Source organism: Myotis daubentonii, chromosome 1, assembly GCF_963259705.1.
Source record: "Myotis daubentonii chromosome 1, mMyoDau2.1, whole genome shotgun sequence".
Taxonomy (NCBI): domain Eukaryota; kingdom Metazoa; phylum Chordata; class Mammalia; order Chiroptera; family Vespertilionidae; genus Myotis; species Myotis daubentonii.
The window spans coordinates 71,814,684-71,831,480 of NC_081840.1; the positions used below are offsets into that span (position 1 = coordinate 71,814,684).

Here is a 16,797-nt window from a genome sequence, read left to right on the forward strand (position 1 = left end):
TCCTATACTCATAAGTATCTGATAATCTTTGTGATTAGATGTTTTTTCAACAGAAATGTGAGTAGAAACTTCCTTTAAAGAATATCTACTTTAACTTCTTCTCTTTTACCAATTAGAAAATTAATTTACAGAGTAATAAAGAAGTTTCCCAAGATTTCACGTTACAATTGCTTAGCCATTATTGTTGTCAAATCCTAAATGTTTCTAAACATTAAAGAAAAATTCAGTTATTTTCACTCTTTTCTATTAACTGTGTTATACAGAGGTGGGTAAAAGTAGGTTTTTGTTGTGAGTATGCAAAACACAGAATTTATTTTTATATTATTATTTATTAATTATTGTATTATTTGTGCTACAACTATAAACCTTTTTCCCATCCTATATTTTACTAGAGTTTTGGAGCAAATGTATAAATAGTATGGTAGTGCTTCATGAACTAGAATAGTATAATTATTAGAGTTTTTTATTCCACAATCATGATGGAAAAAAAGAAAATCACCGTATTTTTTATGAAAGAACTTTTATGATCTCCTTTAATGTTATCATTTTCCCTCCCATACTCTTAATTCATCAGCATTGTTAATACCATTGCTGTGATGTGAACTGTCGGCAGTTACACTCTTCATTAACTTTATGGCTTTCACATTTTCTTTGAGTTATTTATATTTGATTATTTTGTAGTTTATCAATATGTAACAAATGCTTAGAAATTCCTAAGATGTTAATTCATTCTTTCTTTCATTAAGCATTATTAAAGACCTAATATGTTTTAGGCAAATAGTAAAGATTAAAATAAAAATGAAATGATTATATAATTATGACAAATTATATTTGATTTCTAGACAAGTTGGTGTTCATTTATTTAAGTCTATCTAATGGGCACGGTTACTTTCCATGCCCCTCTGATTAGACTCTTCCTAAGGCGATTTGCTTTATGGCCAGCATTGTATCTATGTTCACATCTCTAAACAAGCACTAGGAAATTCTAAAACAGTGATCAAGTATATCATCTTCTGGTTCCTCAATATCAATAACACACTTGAGGCCCTGCCTTTCTAGACTTCTTTGAAAGAGAGTATGCCTTCTTGAAACTGTCGTCCATTGGCTTCTATGATGCCATTCACTCCTAAACCTTCTGAGTACTTCCTTAGCTTACTTGTGTGGCTTACCATATATATTTCACCCCTTATATGTTGTGGTTCCATCCATAGCCTTCCTCCTGTGGTGATGTTAGATATCTCCAGGACTTCAAATGCCAATTTTATTCTTATGCCAATTAAGTCTGTTCTTCCATTTCTTCATATGCTCCAGGCATGTGTTAACACCTTCCTGTCTTAGATGTCCTCAAGCACCTCAACCTTGACTGCAGAACTGAACATTTCTTTCCTGGCAGTGAGGGGTCCCATTGTCTACTCAGTTGTCTAAGCAAAAAAAAGTGAATTGTAATAAATGATTTCACATATTCCATTATTTATGAACTAGAGGCCTGGTGCACAAATTCATGCACTGGTGGGGTCCCTCAGCCTGGCTGGTGATCGGGGCTGATAACTGCTGTCTCTCCCAGACCCGATCAGGGCCAATTGAGGCTGGATGGCCGGGGAGAGGGACTGCGGGAGATTGGCCGGCAGCAGGAGGTTGGCTGTGGGAACACACTGACCACCAGAGAGTAGCTCCTGCATTGAGTGTCTACCCCCTGCTGGTCAGTGTGTTGCCATAGAGACCGGTTGTAATGTCACTTAGGCTTTATATATATAGATAGGGCTCCAAGTTCTTTTAATTCTATCATCTTACTATCTTATTATCTGTCTCTTTTAATCCTTATTGTCACTGCATTAGGGTCTGCCCTAGGTTATTGCAGCAATCTTTTTTCTTTTTTTTTCTTTTTTTTGCTTTTTTTTCAAATGTATTGAGGTGACATTTGGTTAATAAAATTATGTAGGTTTGAGGTATACAGTTCTACAATGCATCATCTGTATATTGTATTGTGTGTTCACCACCTCAAGTCAAGTCTCTTTCTATCACCACTTATCCCTCCTATTCCCTCTTGGATCTCCCTGTACCCCTCTTTCCCTTGGGTAATCACCCTACTGTTGTATGTATCTATGGATTATTTTTCTTTAATTAATCCCTTTTCATTTTACACTCAGCCCACAACCCTTCTCCCCTCTGACAACTGTCAGTCTGTTCTCTGTTTATGAGTCTCTTGCTATTTTATTTGTTAGTTTATTTTGTTCATTAGATTCCACATATGAGTCAAATTATATGATACTTGTAGCGTTATTTACAGTAGCCAAAATTTGGAAGCAGCCCAAGTGTCCATCAGTATAAATGAGTGGATAAAAAAGCTGTTGTACGTTTATATAATGGAATACTACTCAGCCTTTAAAAGGAAGGATATCTTACCCTTTGCAACAGCCTGGATGGACCTGGAGAGCATTATGCTAAGTAAAATAAGCCACGTAGAGAAAGACAAGTACTATATTGCAGCAATCTTATAGCTTAACTCTATCTCCCACCTGCCTTACCCCTTGTCAATCCATTGTTCACAGTACTGCTATCATAATATATATGAAATACAAATCTAATCATATTACTTTCCTTATAAACTGTGAGTCATTCCCTATTGCCTCAAAACAAAATGTAAACTCCTTAACATGGCACAGTCTGTCTTTGGGGAAAATGAAGCTTATAAGACAGCCAGTCTCCTACATCCACCCTATCCTTCATCAATTTAGAGCTGTTAATGGTTTCCCTAGAGTGTGTATCCCCTTCTACTTCCATGGTCCACTTCCCTTCTCTGAATGCTTTATCTCTCCTTCACTTCACTAAATCCAATCTTCCCTTAAAGTCTAAACTCAGCAATTAATACTGTGAGGTTTTCTTGCCTAAGTAAGCCTCCTTTGAACTGCCATTTTCTTCTTTGCTAGTATGTAGCACTTCTCTTGTATTTTATTTTTCTCTTAAATCATCCTATCTAATAAAAGAGAAAGATGGTAATTGGCGTATGACCGCTACCCTCCCCATTGGCTAATCAGGGCAATATGCAAATTAACTGCCAGCCAAGATGGCGGCCGGCAGCCAGGCAGCTTAAACTGAACATGAGCCTTGCTTGTTTCAGTGACGGAGGACTCCAATGTTCCCCGCCTGCCTTACAGGCCTCTGAGCCTGCAGTTTGAAACATAGTCACAAATATAGAAGCTAAACAAAACCCCAGAAACCCGCTTTCAGCTAGCCGGGATCTCAGAGCTGGAGTTGATACAGAGTTTCGATTATAGAACCGAAACAAACCACATACCTTCTTTCAGCAGCAGAGGCCTAAGAGCTGGAGCCTCAGAGCTAAAGCTGGCCCAGAATAAAAAGAAAAAAAAGAAAAACAGGAGCGGTTGGGAGCTTCCGTCACCCGCCAGCCTGAAAACAGCCCTCAGCCCCTCACCCAGACTGGCCAGGCACCCCAGTGGGGACCCCCACCCTGATCCAGGACACCCTTCAGGGAAAACCAGCTGGCCCCCACCTGTGCACCAGGCCTCTATTCTATATAGTAAAAGGGTAATATGCCTCCCAGCACCGGGATCAGCGGAGCTGAGAGGCCTCCCGGCACCGGGATCAGCATGACAGGGGGCAGCGCCCAAACCCCCGATCCCCCTGCGGCTCTGTGTGTGACAGGGGGCGGGGCCACAACCTCCCTATCCGCCCTGCTCTGTTCGTGACAGGGGAAGGCGCCCCAACCCCCTGATCAGACCTGCTCTGTGCCTGATAGGTGGGAGCTCCCCAACCCCTGATCACCCTGCGGCTCTGTGTGTGACAGGGTGCAGCGCCCCAAACCCCCCACCCCATGGGCCCTGCTCTGTGTGTGATGGGGTGAGCCATAACCTCCCCATCGGCCCTGGCCTGAGTGTGAGAGTGGCGGCGCCCCAAACCCCTGGTTGGCCCTGCTCTGTGGGTGATAGAGGGCGGCGCCCCAACCCCCTGATCGACCCTGCTCTGTGTGTGACAGGAGGCGGTGCCCCAACTCCCCTATTGGCCCTACTCTGTGAGTGACAGGGGGGAGCTCCTCAACCCCCTGATGGGCCGTGCTCTGTGCGTGACAGGAGGGAGCTCCCCAACCCCCTGATGGGCCCTGCTCTGTGCGTGACAGGGGGGAGCTCCCCAACCTCCTGATCGACCCTGCTCTGGGTGACGGGGTGGCGCCGCAACCTCCCCATCGACCCTGCCTTGAGTGTGACGGGGGCGGTGCCCGAACCCCCCAATCTGCCCTACCCTGAGCGTGACTGAGAGTGGCATCGCAACCTCCCGATCCGCCGTGCTCTGTGCTGACAGGGGGCGGCGCCCCAACTCCCCAATTGGCCCTGCTCTGAGCCCGACCAGGGGCTGCACCTAGGGATTGGGCCTGCCCTCTGCCACCTGGGAGCAGGCCTAAGCCAGCAGGTCGTTATCTCCCGAGGGGTCCCAGACTGTGAGAGGGCACAGGCCGGGCTGAGGGACACCACCCCCCCTCCCCCGAGTGCACAAATATTTGTGCACCGGACCTCTAGTGTTTATTATAAAATTCCAGCATGCACTATGTAAAAAGTGAATTCAACCACTCTAAAATAATGAAAAATCTTCCACTGAATCAAAGACCCCAGTTTTCTGTTCTTTTTCAGATGAACCACTCTTTTCTATTCTAATATATCTCTTCAAAACCACTTTTGCATATATAAATATATATACATGCGTTTATCCAGTTTTACCTAAATTGGAATATAATATGCACATTATTTTTCATCCTCCATTTTAACACATTAAAAATCCAGGTCATTTGTTTTCACAACAACATTGTGTTCTATTACGTGGATAATATATTGAACCTGTTTTTTATTGATGGTCTTTATTCTTTATTGGTATCTTTTATGTCTTTTGCTATTACAAATAACACTAGATGAATATTATTATACGTATGTTTTGGGGGCATGTATGAGCTTTTCTGTAGGATAAGATCCTAGAATAGAAGTGCTGGGTCAGAGGGTATATATGTTTTAATAGATATTAAATAGATATATTCAGCTTTGATGGGATAACTTGCATCAGACAAACTCAATACAAACAACTAGAAAAGTTGTATGAAATTAAAACAAAAGTAATATTGTAAGGCATTAAGGAATGATAAAAACTGAGATAATTTGAATTATCAAAATTCCAGAGAGGCCGAAACCGGTTTGGCTCAGTGGATAGAGCGTCAGCCTGCGGACTGAAAGGTCCCAGGTTCGATTCCGGTCAAGGGCATGTACCTGGGTTGCGGGCACATCCCCAGTGGGAGATGTGCAGGAGGCAGCTGATCGATGTTTCTCTCTCATCGATGTTTCTAACTCTCTATCTTTCTCCCTTCCTCTCTGTAAAAAATCAATAAAATATAAAAAAAAAAAATTCCAGAGAAGATGAAAGTTCTGACTATGGTCTCATTTCCCATTAAAGAACTTTCTGATTAAAAAAATAATGCAGGGATGCCAAGAAGTTGAGGATAACACTTCAGTTAAGAAGCTGAGTAGGGCTTTCATCGGCTTAATAGACTGTGGAGACAAAAATCAGAATTCAGGGCAAACCGAAACAGAGTGGACCTGGCTAACTCTGCAGGTTTCCAGTTGGACTCTTAAATAGGCTGCACACTAAAAGTTAAGGCAAACTGGAAACAGTCCAGTTCTTGCAAATACTTACATCCAACTTTGAATCATATCAATCCTAGACTGAATTAAAGAAATCTGATCCTACTCTTACTGCCTGTTTCTTTCCTAAGAATGATAAGGTGGTTCAAAGCCTCAGATTATCTCTAAAAGATTTCACGTACAGTTTCTAAAGGCAGTCAAAAATTACCAAGCCAGTAAACTTATTCTTTTTTAATTACCAACCATATCAGGAGAAAGGATGAGATAACCAAAACAGAGAAAGACACACAATAGAAAGAGTCTCAGAGGATATTTATTTAATCCAATTATCAGTTTAGACTTTAAAGTGCCTATGAACTATTTTAGGGGAGAGTTTGAATTTATATAAAAGAATCAAATTGAATTCTAGAACTTAAAAATAGAATGCCTGAAATTAAGAATACTAGTACAATACATGGGTTTACCAGTATAGTCAATACAGTTGTATAAACAGTTAAGAATTGGAAGAATAGGTGATATAAAATATCCACACTGAAGCACAGAGAATACAGGATGGAAAATCAAGAAAAGATTACAGCAGATGTAAGGGAGAGAAGTTTATCACACATATAATTGGAACTTCAGGAATGGAGAAGAGAGAGGGAAAAATGGAAGTAATATTTGAAGAAATTTTACTATAGAATTTAGCTGTGCTTATTTTTGCTTATTGTGGCAAATATCCTTTCAGGATGGTAAAAATTTCTCTAAAGAGATGAATGAATATTGATGGGTAATTTACATTTTAAGGATTTTTCCCCTTCAATAGTTATCTGAGTATCTTTTTCTCTGGCTTCTCCATAGTCTAATCTTTGTGTCCACGAGCTCGCCATAAAGAGAGTGCTTAAAACATTTTTAGTTAGCAATTTGTTTCTCCCCTCTTTCACAGCAGTTATCATACACAACCAAGGTTTTCATTCAGACTCTTCTTTTTCCCCTTCATTTTTGCATATACTCACAAAGGAAACTCAATCAATTGCTTGACATACAAGAGAACAATGATCATATAAAATAAAAAAAACCTATGCTAAGTGTCCAGTCGTCCATTCAACCAATCAAAGCATAATATGCTAATGATATACTAAGGCCACTCAACCACTCGCTATGATTTACACTGACCACCAAGGGGCAGAAAGTCGACTAGTTGCTATGACATGCACTCAATACCAGGGGCTGACTCTCCGACCAGTAGGCTAGCTTGCTGCTGGGGTCCAGCTGATTGGGACTGAGCGAAATGGGACAGACATGCCCTGGAGCCCTCCCGCAGTCCCTCCCCGGCTAGCCAACCTCCCATGTCCCTCCCCGGACCCGATCATGCACCAGTGGGGCCCCTTGGGCTGGCCTGCACCCTCTCACAATTCAGGACCCTTGGGGGGATGTCAGAGAGCTGTTTTCAGCTGATCCTGCAGGCATAAAAGGTTAATATGCAAATCAACTGATAAGAATGTCTGACTGACAGCTAAGGCCCACTCCCTACAAGCTCCTGGACTATGAGAGGGTGCAGACTGGGCTGAGAGACACCCCCCACCCCCCAGTGCACAAATTTTGTGCACCGGACCTCTAGCTCTAATATAAAAGCAAATGAATCATTAGTCAAACACTATCTTCTTTCTGCAAATAGAGGGTATTTTTTAACTTACTTAGATTCTATTTTCTGTATTATTGCCTAAGACAAATCATAAGGAATGCCTATATCTCCTTGTCTTTATGAATAATGGTATTAACCTCATTAAGTGACATAAAAGATCAAATCCATATTTATTTTTCAATTTGTTGACTCAACTCTCCTGAAGAGGTCAAGGAATCCAAAAGAAGAGTGGGAGGAAACAGACAACCTATAGACTTGTATGGGGTGCCAGAGAAAGAGGGACCCGTTTTGTTCACCTGCCTCAGATCTCCTGAGCCACTTCTCATGTATCTCTTGTATAATGTGGGTCAACATGACTTTTTAATATAGTAAATCAGTTTAGCTAATATATTAACCCTTTGCTATAGTGTGTCTAAGAGTTAATATTTTTAAGAGGATTTTGCATATTATAATGATTTTCCTTGCAGAAATGAATATTTTTTTAAAATTCTTTATTGTTTAAAGTATTACATATATCTCCTTTTTTTTCCATTGACCTCTCCCCGGCCATTCCCACCCCCAGCACATGCCCTCACCCTCCTACTGTCTATGTTTATGGGTTATGCTTATATGCATGCATACAAGTCCTTTGGTTGATCTCTTAACCTCCCACCCCCCACTCCCCTGCCTTCCCTCTATGGTTGGTCAGTCTATTTGATGCTTCTATATTTCTGGATCTATTTTTGTTCATCAGTTTATGTTGTTCATTATAATCCACAAATGAGTGAGATCATGTGATATTTCCCTTTCTCTGACCTGCTTATTTCTCTTAGCATAATGGACTCCAGGTCCATCCATGTTGCTGCAAATGGTAGGAGTTCCTTCCTTTTTACAGAGCGCAGTATTCCATTGTGTAGATGTACCACAGTTTTTGAATCCACTCACCTGCTGATGGGCATTTAGGCTGTTTCTAAATCTTAGCTATTGTAAATTGTGCTGCTATGGCAGAAATGAATACTTAATTGTGAGAATCACAGAAGTTGGTGGCAGGGGTGGTGAATGGAAGGTGATACCTTTAGGCAAGAGTCCTTTCCATAGTTCATTCAGACCCCATGGGGTCAGATGTAAGTTACCTCTGTACCCAGGAGCCCAGGTACAAATACTAATTCTACTGCTTACCTGAAATGGAAGTAGTAACAATGGAATGATATGTAAGGTGCTTAGCTCAGTATCTGGCACATTCTAAGTGTTCAATAAAAGTTAGCAATGTTTACTATTATAAGTAAAATTTGCCATTATTAAAGAATAATTCTTAAACTTTTCATCTCTGTAAAATATATAGAAAAAAATGTTAGACACTACAATTAGAGTAATATTTAAAACTCTCAAGGAATTATTAACTGGTATATATCAAGATGTAAGATAGCAATTCTATCAGAAAAGTGATAAAGGCTATGGAGAACCACCATGCAGATAAAGAATGTCCCCTAAGCTAATATGGATATGAAGACATGCTCAAACTGATTCAGCATTCAGAGAAATACAAGTTAAAGCAACAGTGAGCTGTTACTTTGTACTAGTTTGGCACAAATGTGAAAGATAGATAATGCCAACTGTTGGCAGGTGGTGATTTATACAACCCCTCTAAGAATATAGATTGTTACTACTATTGTGAAGGGCAATATTGCAGTGCCTAGATTAAATATCCATGTCCTCCTGGAAGTAGTAATTCTGTCAGTCCATAAGAGGACATAAGAGAATAGTCTTCACAGGGTTATTTTTTATGGTGTTGTGGTTGTTGGAGGCAATATGAATGTCTATTTCTGGAGGAGTCAGTAGTTAAAATGTCGTAGGTTCCCATTATGAAAGACAAGTCTGTAGTTAGAAAAATATATTCAATGTGCATACAACAGCAAAATGCCGAATGAATAAAATCAACATTAAAATAAATTAAAACTATAGGCGCACAATATAATAATATATTTGCAAGGGCATAGATAGAAGATACACATTAAATACTTTTAAATGTTTGTCTGTGATAAAGAAAAAATGGAATATGGAATAGAGATAAATGACAGCTTTTTAAAAATAACATAGAAATACTTGCCTATTGCTGAAAATTTGAGATATGATGAAGTGTAGGGAAGCAAATAAAAAAAACATAGTTCTTTTGCCCCATGAACTGCTAACATGTTGGTATATTCCATAATGGATTCTTTCCTGAGAGTTCCTTGTTCTTCTAGTTCACAGAGTTAAATACTTATACAAGTTTTATTTACATAACTAGGTTCAACTATACATACAATTTGTCTTTTTTCCTTATGTTAAACAATGCTTATTTTTCCACATAACTAAATCTCCTTTGAAAATATATTAATTAATGGCTGTGTAGGTTCCATCATATTCATATTCTACATATGACTATATCATCATAAATTTAACAAGTTATTTCTTGGAAATATTTGTTATTTCTAAATTATTTTAAATAATGTAATTTATTTAAAAATTATTATGCCCTGATCAGTTTGGCTCAGTGGATAGAGCATCGGCCTGGGGACTGAAGGGTCCTGGGTTTGATTCCGGTCAAGGGCATGTACCTTGGTTGCGGGCGCATCCCCAGTAGGGGGTGTGCAGGAGGCAGCTGAATCAATGTTTCTCTCTCATCAATGTTTCTCTCTTATCGATGTTTCTGACTCTCTGTCCCTCTCCCCTTCCTCTCTGTAAAAAATCAATAAAATATATTTTAAAAAAATAAAAATTATTATAATTTCATGACTCAAGATTATCATCTTTCCTAGTAAATCTTATCTTTTAGAGAGAGAGAGAAACATTGAGGTGAAAGAGAAACATCAATCTGCTGCCTCCTGCACATGCCCCAACTGGGAATTAAAACTGCAACCTGGGTATATGCCCTGGGAATCTAATCTGCTACCTTTTGGTGTAAGGGATGGTGAGCCAATCAACTGAGCCACACTGGCCAGGGCCCTAATAAATCTTTATGTATATTTCTGATTATTATTTTCTTTAGATAAATTCCTAGGAATGTAATTTCTGGGTCAAAAAATACAACTTTAAAGCTTGTACATTTATTAATCTAAATTAACTAGATCAAACTTCTTTAACTTCTGAAGGTTCCTAAAATTATCACCTGATAAGTGAACAGTGGATTTTGTTTATGTTTGGTGTTTCCCCCCCTTGGATTATTTTCTTCTTGTCCAAAAAAGGAGATGAATTTTATTTAAAAAGTTGTATCACCCTGGCTAGTGTAGCTCAGTTGGTTGGAGTGTCATCCCATATACCAAAAAGTGGCAGGTTTGATTCCCAGTCATGGCACCTACCCAGATTGTGGGTTCCATCCAAGCCGGGGCGCATTCAGGAGGTAACCGATTGATGTTTGTCTCACATCGATGTTCCTCTCTGTCTCTCTCTTTCCTCCTCTTCCTCTGTCTAAAAAATAAAATAAAATTTTAAAACTTGCATCAAATTTTAAAGGTTTAGAACTGTTTCTTTAAATGTTTAAGAGTATTTCTATTTTTGTGATATTTTACAATGTTTGTCAAAATTCGTACTCTCAAATAGTTCTTCAAATTTCGGTGCAACCTTCCTAGTCTTTCCCTCCTCCCATTAAGCCATCAAACTTATCTCTTGAAGTTGATCATTTGATATTTACCTCCATATCTCTAAATTACATGTTTATATTAGTGCTTCATTATTCCCCCCAGATCCCCTCCCCCCACCTTTAGCCGTATTTATTGACTTCCCACTCTAGAATATGCAGATTTAGCTGTCTGAACTCCCTTTGCCTCATCACATATGTGCACTCATTCTCTCCTTCCATCTTCCCATATAGTTATATTGCAGTTCTAGTTGGGTCAACAGTCAGTGTTTACATTACCATAATTATGAACGCCCATTTTCAGCTGAGTTAGGTAATAAACTAATAATAAACCTTTCCTATACAATTTTTTATTTTCCCCTTTGAACTAATTGTCTTGCTTTCTTCATTTATTTAGTACTCTATGTACTTGTCACTAATTCAATACTATATTCACTGCCAGTTTTCTAATTTCTTATCGAGATGTTCAAACATATTAAGTATTTTGTCAGTTTCCTCCTCTTGTAGAAGCCTTTCCAGGGCCTTCTGACTTGGTGTGATCTAGACCGGTTTCCTTCTCTACCTGTAACAAGGCTGTCATCCTAGCATCTCACCATAGTTCTGGAGGTCCCTTTACTTTCCTTCTGTGTTGGAGCTCTTGTTTCCTGGATCCAATGTATTTCTTTGTTTATTCTTATTTTTGTAAAGCACATTATCTAGAAAATTTTAAAGAATGGGTCCATAGGAGGTATATATTTTTGAAACACTATGCAATTGTATAAATGTCTATATCCTTTTCTAACATTTGATTGATTCTTTAACAGGTCATAGAATTCCATTTTTGAATGTTTTCCTCTGGATCTTGGTAGTATTGTTTTACTTATGACAGATTGGTAGGCTGTTGAGAAGCTCAAAGTTATTGTCACTGCTGACTGTTCATATGTGACCTTAATTATTTCTCTCTCCATCTCCTCTATGTGAGTACGTAAGCTATTTCTTTGCTCCTAGAATTGCAAAGTCTTATGCACTGTGACTTGGGTGCTTACGTTTTTATCCATTGTGCTTGGATAGGTAGAATTTTCAGTTTGAAAATTTCAGTTCTGGGAAATTTTCTTGAATTGATTCACTGGTATTTATTGCCCCTCTGTTTTTGCTTCATGTTATTACTATTAATTAGATGTCTCTTTAATTTTTCTCTCCTACTTTTATCTAATTTATTTTTGCCCTTTCTGGGAGAATTTCTTAATTTTACCTTCAAACTTTTCAATTAACTTTTCTCATATCATATCTTTAATTTCTAAAAACTCAGTTTTTGTTCTCTGATTTTTTTTTAATCTATAATACTCTATCCTTACTATAATGAAATGCCATTTGTTGTTCCTGGGAGGTTTTTTGTTTTCTTTTTTAATTTCCTTCTCCCCTGCATAGTCTGTTTTTTACATTAATTTGGTCTCTAGATTCCAATTTAGAGATGTCTTTGCTAATCTTTGGTGTTCTGCTCATATTTAAGAGTAGGGCCTAACATTTTTATATTAAGCACAAAATGTGTTGATGGGGCTTTGTGACTTGATTTTCACTATAGGGAAGTAATGTTGGTTAGGGTCCCAAAAAAAGGTTCTCTAGTCTCTGGTCTTGAAGTGAAGGCATGTTGCTGCTTTTTTTTTTTTTTTTTTTTAGTTGAGCAGGGAAATTGGGTAGAGTTCTCAGAATCTTGTGTGCATAAATTAACTAAATCCCTCTATTTTTTGTATAGCGTAGTGCCTCTGCCCTCAGCTGTGTCTCATTTTTCTCAGGCCCATTCCCCTATAGAGGAGAAATCTCCAGTGTTCTGCTTGGTGGAAGGGAGGCAGTTGCCAGTCAAGAGGGAAGGGATCTAGGGATATCTGCTTGTTAAACAGACTGCCAACCAACCCTTCTGATTTTGGTGCCCTTTTCATTTCTCTTCATCTCTACAGGTATCCAGTGTCCACAGTTCCTCACCCTGTTGTTTTAGAGGAAGGAGTTATTTTGCTGTGTCAATTGGGTTGATCCTCTGCATTCTCCACTGTTGGCCTAGGACTCAGTGTACCTTGTTCTGCTAAACTGGTTGATTTTATCCTTTCTCTCTTCTGTTCTCCATCTGTATGAGTTATGCCTTTTTAAGACACATGTTCCAATAAGGTTTAGAAGGTAGTGAGAGTAGATGCATGGATTTAGTCAACCATCTTTACCAACAGCAGCTGCTCTTTATTCAAGAAATTTCTTTTTTTTTAATATATTTTATTGATTTTTTACAGAGAGGAAGGGAGAGGAATAGAGAGTTAGAAACATCGATGAGAGAGAAACATCGATCAGCTGCCTCCTGCACACCTCCCACTGGGGATGTGCCCACAACCAAGCTACATGCCCTTGACCAGAATCGAACCTGGGACCTTTCAGTCTGCCGCTGACACTCTCCACTGAGCCAAACCATTTAGGGCTCAAGAAATTTCTTAAGATTATCTAACTAAAAGTTGTCTGCTAGATGAAGAGTGAAACCATATTACATTAAAAAATTATGAATGTATAGATTTGGTTGCTTTTCCAAGATTGTTCCCACAGAATTGGGAAATCTGACTTCTAGCCTGAGTCATTTGTAAGCAAATGTGTATTGACTACTTAAGGAGTATATACCACTCTTTTGGGTGGTAGAAGAGCTAAACTAGGATAAGTGCAATACAGATTTCAAGCGTAAAGCTTTGTTTCAAGCTCTATTCTATATGTCAACTTGTCTTCCTTATGATTTGACAAAAGCACAATTTGCAATCCCAGCTACCTATCACTTAAAGAGCAAAAGAGAATTTCACCAAAGTTGATTTGATGTTGTGGGTGAGAGATAAAGCATTTTAAGCCTTGTTCTCTACAGTGCTGACTTTATGAAAAGGAACCCTCTTAACTGACCTTGAGAGTCAAGAGGAGGCAGAACATCTTTGACAGGAAATTTTGAATTTTTAACATAACTAAGTTGGAAGGATATATGAAACTTTATAGTTGAGATGTCCAATAACTATTATAAATATAAATTACAAGGTGTATTAGAATGTACACTAAGAAAGTAATAAAAGAATATATGTGCCATAGAATTTCAGAGGAAAAGCTCACATGTTGAGAGAATGCTGAGTAATTTTCGAGATAAATTAACAGCCATTCTGGACTTAAAAGATACGTTGATTTTTAACTGGCTTGATTGTTTGTAAGATATTTTGAGAACTGGCAGAGGAAGCTGAAAAGGAAGTTAAAGCTGAATGGTGAAAGATTTTGAATACTGAAGCAAGGATTTGATTATTTAAACAGTGAAAAAACTGGAAGGTTTTAGAGGAAGGGAGTACAATTCTTAAAGGTGTACTTTAAGGAATTTGACCTTTAGTAGTGTCCATTGATTGTTGCTCTGAAAGACGTGGAGGTCCTCCATAGTTAGTGGCTGTTCCAGTATATAACTTTGAACATGTTCCTCACATTTCCCTTAGTGTGTTTTGTGGATGAACCCTTAATTGCCGATGTCATGTGGTACTAACTGAATTGAATGATAAGTATTTGTAAATACTTCTTAGGTGTCCAGTTCTATAGTAATTGCTATAAGGAGTAAAAAATAAGCCAAATATTTTGAATTTTTTATGGATTAGAGTTTAACAAGTAGGGGGAAGATGTAAGATGGCCATATGACCTGGAGTAGCCAAGGGTGATGTCATGGAAAGGTTAGCACCTAAACTGGTTTGAAGGATTGGGTGAAAATCACATGGATGGTGGCAACAAAGTGAATCAATATGATGAATGAAGATACCTTGGCAAGAAGACATGCAGGGACAATGAGGAATTTGGTTTAAATGAAACTTAAGAGCTGGTGTTGGTAGATTAATAAGAAACAAGGTGGGGATTTAGGGCCTAACCATAACTAACCTTTAGAGATGGACCAGCCTATTTGGCGTAAGAAATAACAAGTTATAGAAGGCTTATCAGCAGTGATTCATATTATTAAAATATGTCTCAGGAAATTTAGGCTGGCAACAGTATTTATGGATTTGGGAGAAGAAGAAGTTAGAAATGAAAAAGAGTGTAAGATGCTGATTTAGGAAACAGGTGTGAGGGCTTAGAGTGTGAAGTCCCTGACAGTAGGGATGGAGAACACAACTGAAAGAAAGATTTTGACAGAAGAATGCAAAAGAAATTAGCACCAAATTTCCATAGCTGGGAAATGAAGTATCAAATATTAGTCCATGCATAATGACTGGGGAGATTAGAAGCACATATTTTTGTAGAGAAGAACAGGATGAAAAAGAACATGATAAGCTTGGTTTTTAACATACTGAGTTTTAAATGGTAATATAAACCAAAGGAATATGTTTTGAAACTCTGAGCTTGGAGCATAATTGAAATGTTTAGGCTATAGACTTAAGGTTTGTTATTTATCATCATTTTGTAAGAGTTAGGACATAACTTTAGATTCTGCTTTTGTTTAGTTCTAAGCTACGTAACCTTTGCAAATCAATGTAGTTCTCCACTCTGGAAAAGGGAAAAATAAAATTAGTAGGTATTCGGTTATTTTTTATGCTCTGCACAATACATTAAACTTTTCTATGGGGTAGGTCCTGTGTCATCTCTATTTCACAGATCAGCAATACGACGTGCAGATAGATTGTATGACTTGAGATTGCACAGCTAGAAAGTGACAGAGCTAGGATCTGAACCAACGACTGTTTCCAAGCTGCTGCTTTTAACCAGTTATGCAGTGCTGATTTCACTGTGCCTCACGACAGCATGTGCCTTACCTGTTTTTACAGTTGTGTATTTATGAAGTGCTTACTAAGCGCCATATTCTATGCTAAGTGCATCTTATGTATTATTTTTACTTAGTCATCTAACAAATCTATGAGATTGCTATAATTTTTATTGAATTTATTGGGGTAACATTAGTTCACAAAGTCATACAGGTTTCACTTGTACAACTCAACAGAACATCATCTGCACACTGCATCGTGCACCCATCATCCCAAGCAAAGTCTCTTTCTCTCCCCATTTTCCCCCCCTCCCACTTTGCCCAGCTCGACCTAGCCCTCATCCATTTTCCCTCTGGCTATCACCACACTGTTGTCTGTATATTGTGTTTTATATGTATAATATATAAATAAATATATGTGTGTGTGTGTGTGTGTGTGTGTGTGTTTTGCTTAATACCTTCACATTCTTTCATCCAGTCCCCCAACTGACCTTAGGATAATGATTGAGCATGGCTTGTGAAGCCCCATAAGATCGGTCCTCTTTCTAGCTTTTCAGCCTTATCTCATTTTTACTCTTCTAGGTATGTTCCAGCTTTGCCAAATTTATTTCAATTTCTAGTAATCATCATGTGCTCTGGGCCTTAACACACACTGTTCCTTCTGGAACCGTTTTTCCTTCTCTCCTGTCTTCTCTCTTTTTCCCTCTCTCACTCCCGCTCGCATTTCCTAGTTCCTTATCCTTCAGCTTAAGTTTTACTTACTTTGAAAAGCCCTTTGAGTTCCTTCTAGTTAGGTCTCCTGCTATACACTCCACAGCACTCATGCATCAATCAAAGCTACCACTACCCTCTATTGTAATTGCTTATTTAACATTCTTTCTATACCTACAGACAGTAAGCTGTTATATGTATAATTTATGTCTGCCCCCGTTGTTATCCCCAGCACTTAAAACAATGACAAACCTACAGGTATTCAATAAGTGCATCTTGAATAAGTGCTATGGATGAATATATGCAGCATGCAATTATTGTGTATGTTAAGCATATTATTTGTAAAATGAAATTGTAGTGAATTTTATGAACCTCATAGTTTTTTCTCTAGATGGTCGAGGGTGGGGGGCAGGATGAGGGTGAAGTGCAATTTCATTTGCCTTTTTTCCCTCTAATTTTAAAATGACTATCAGATAAATGAGTCTGATTTAAAAGGGGAAAAAAATAATGATGTAAT

The 16,797-nt window shown here is 38.5% G+C and overlaps 1 protein-coding gene across 1 annotated transcript in view; it reads left to right on the forward strand.

Annotated features, from left to right (window-relative positions):
• DPH6 (diphthamine biosynthesis 6) overlaps window positions 1-16,797 on the forward strand; it is a 187,314-nt gene that overhangs the window by 156,876 nt on the left and 13,641 nt on the right. The window lies entirely within an intron of this gene.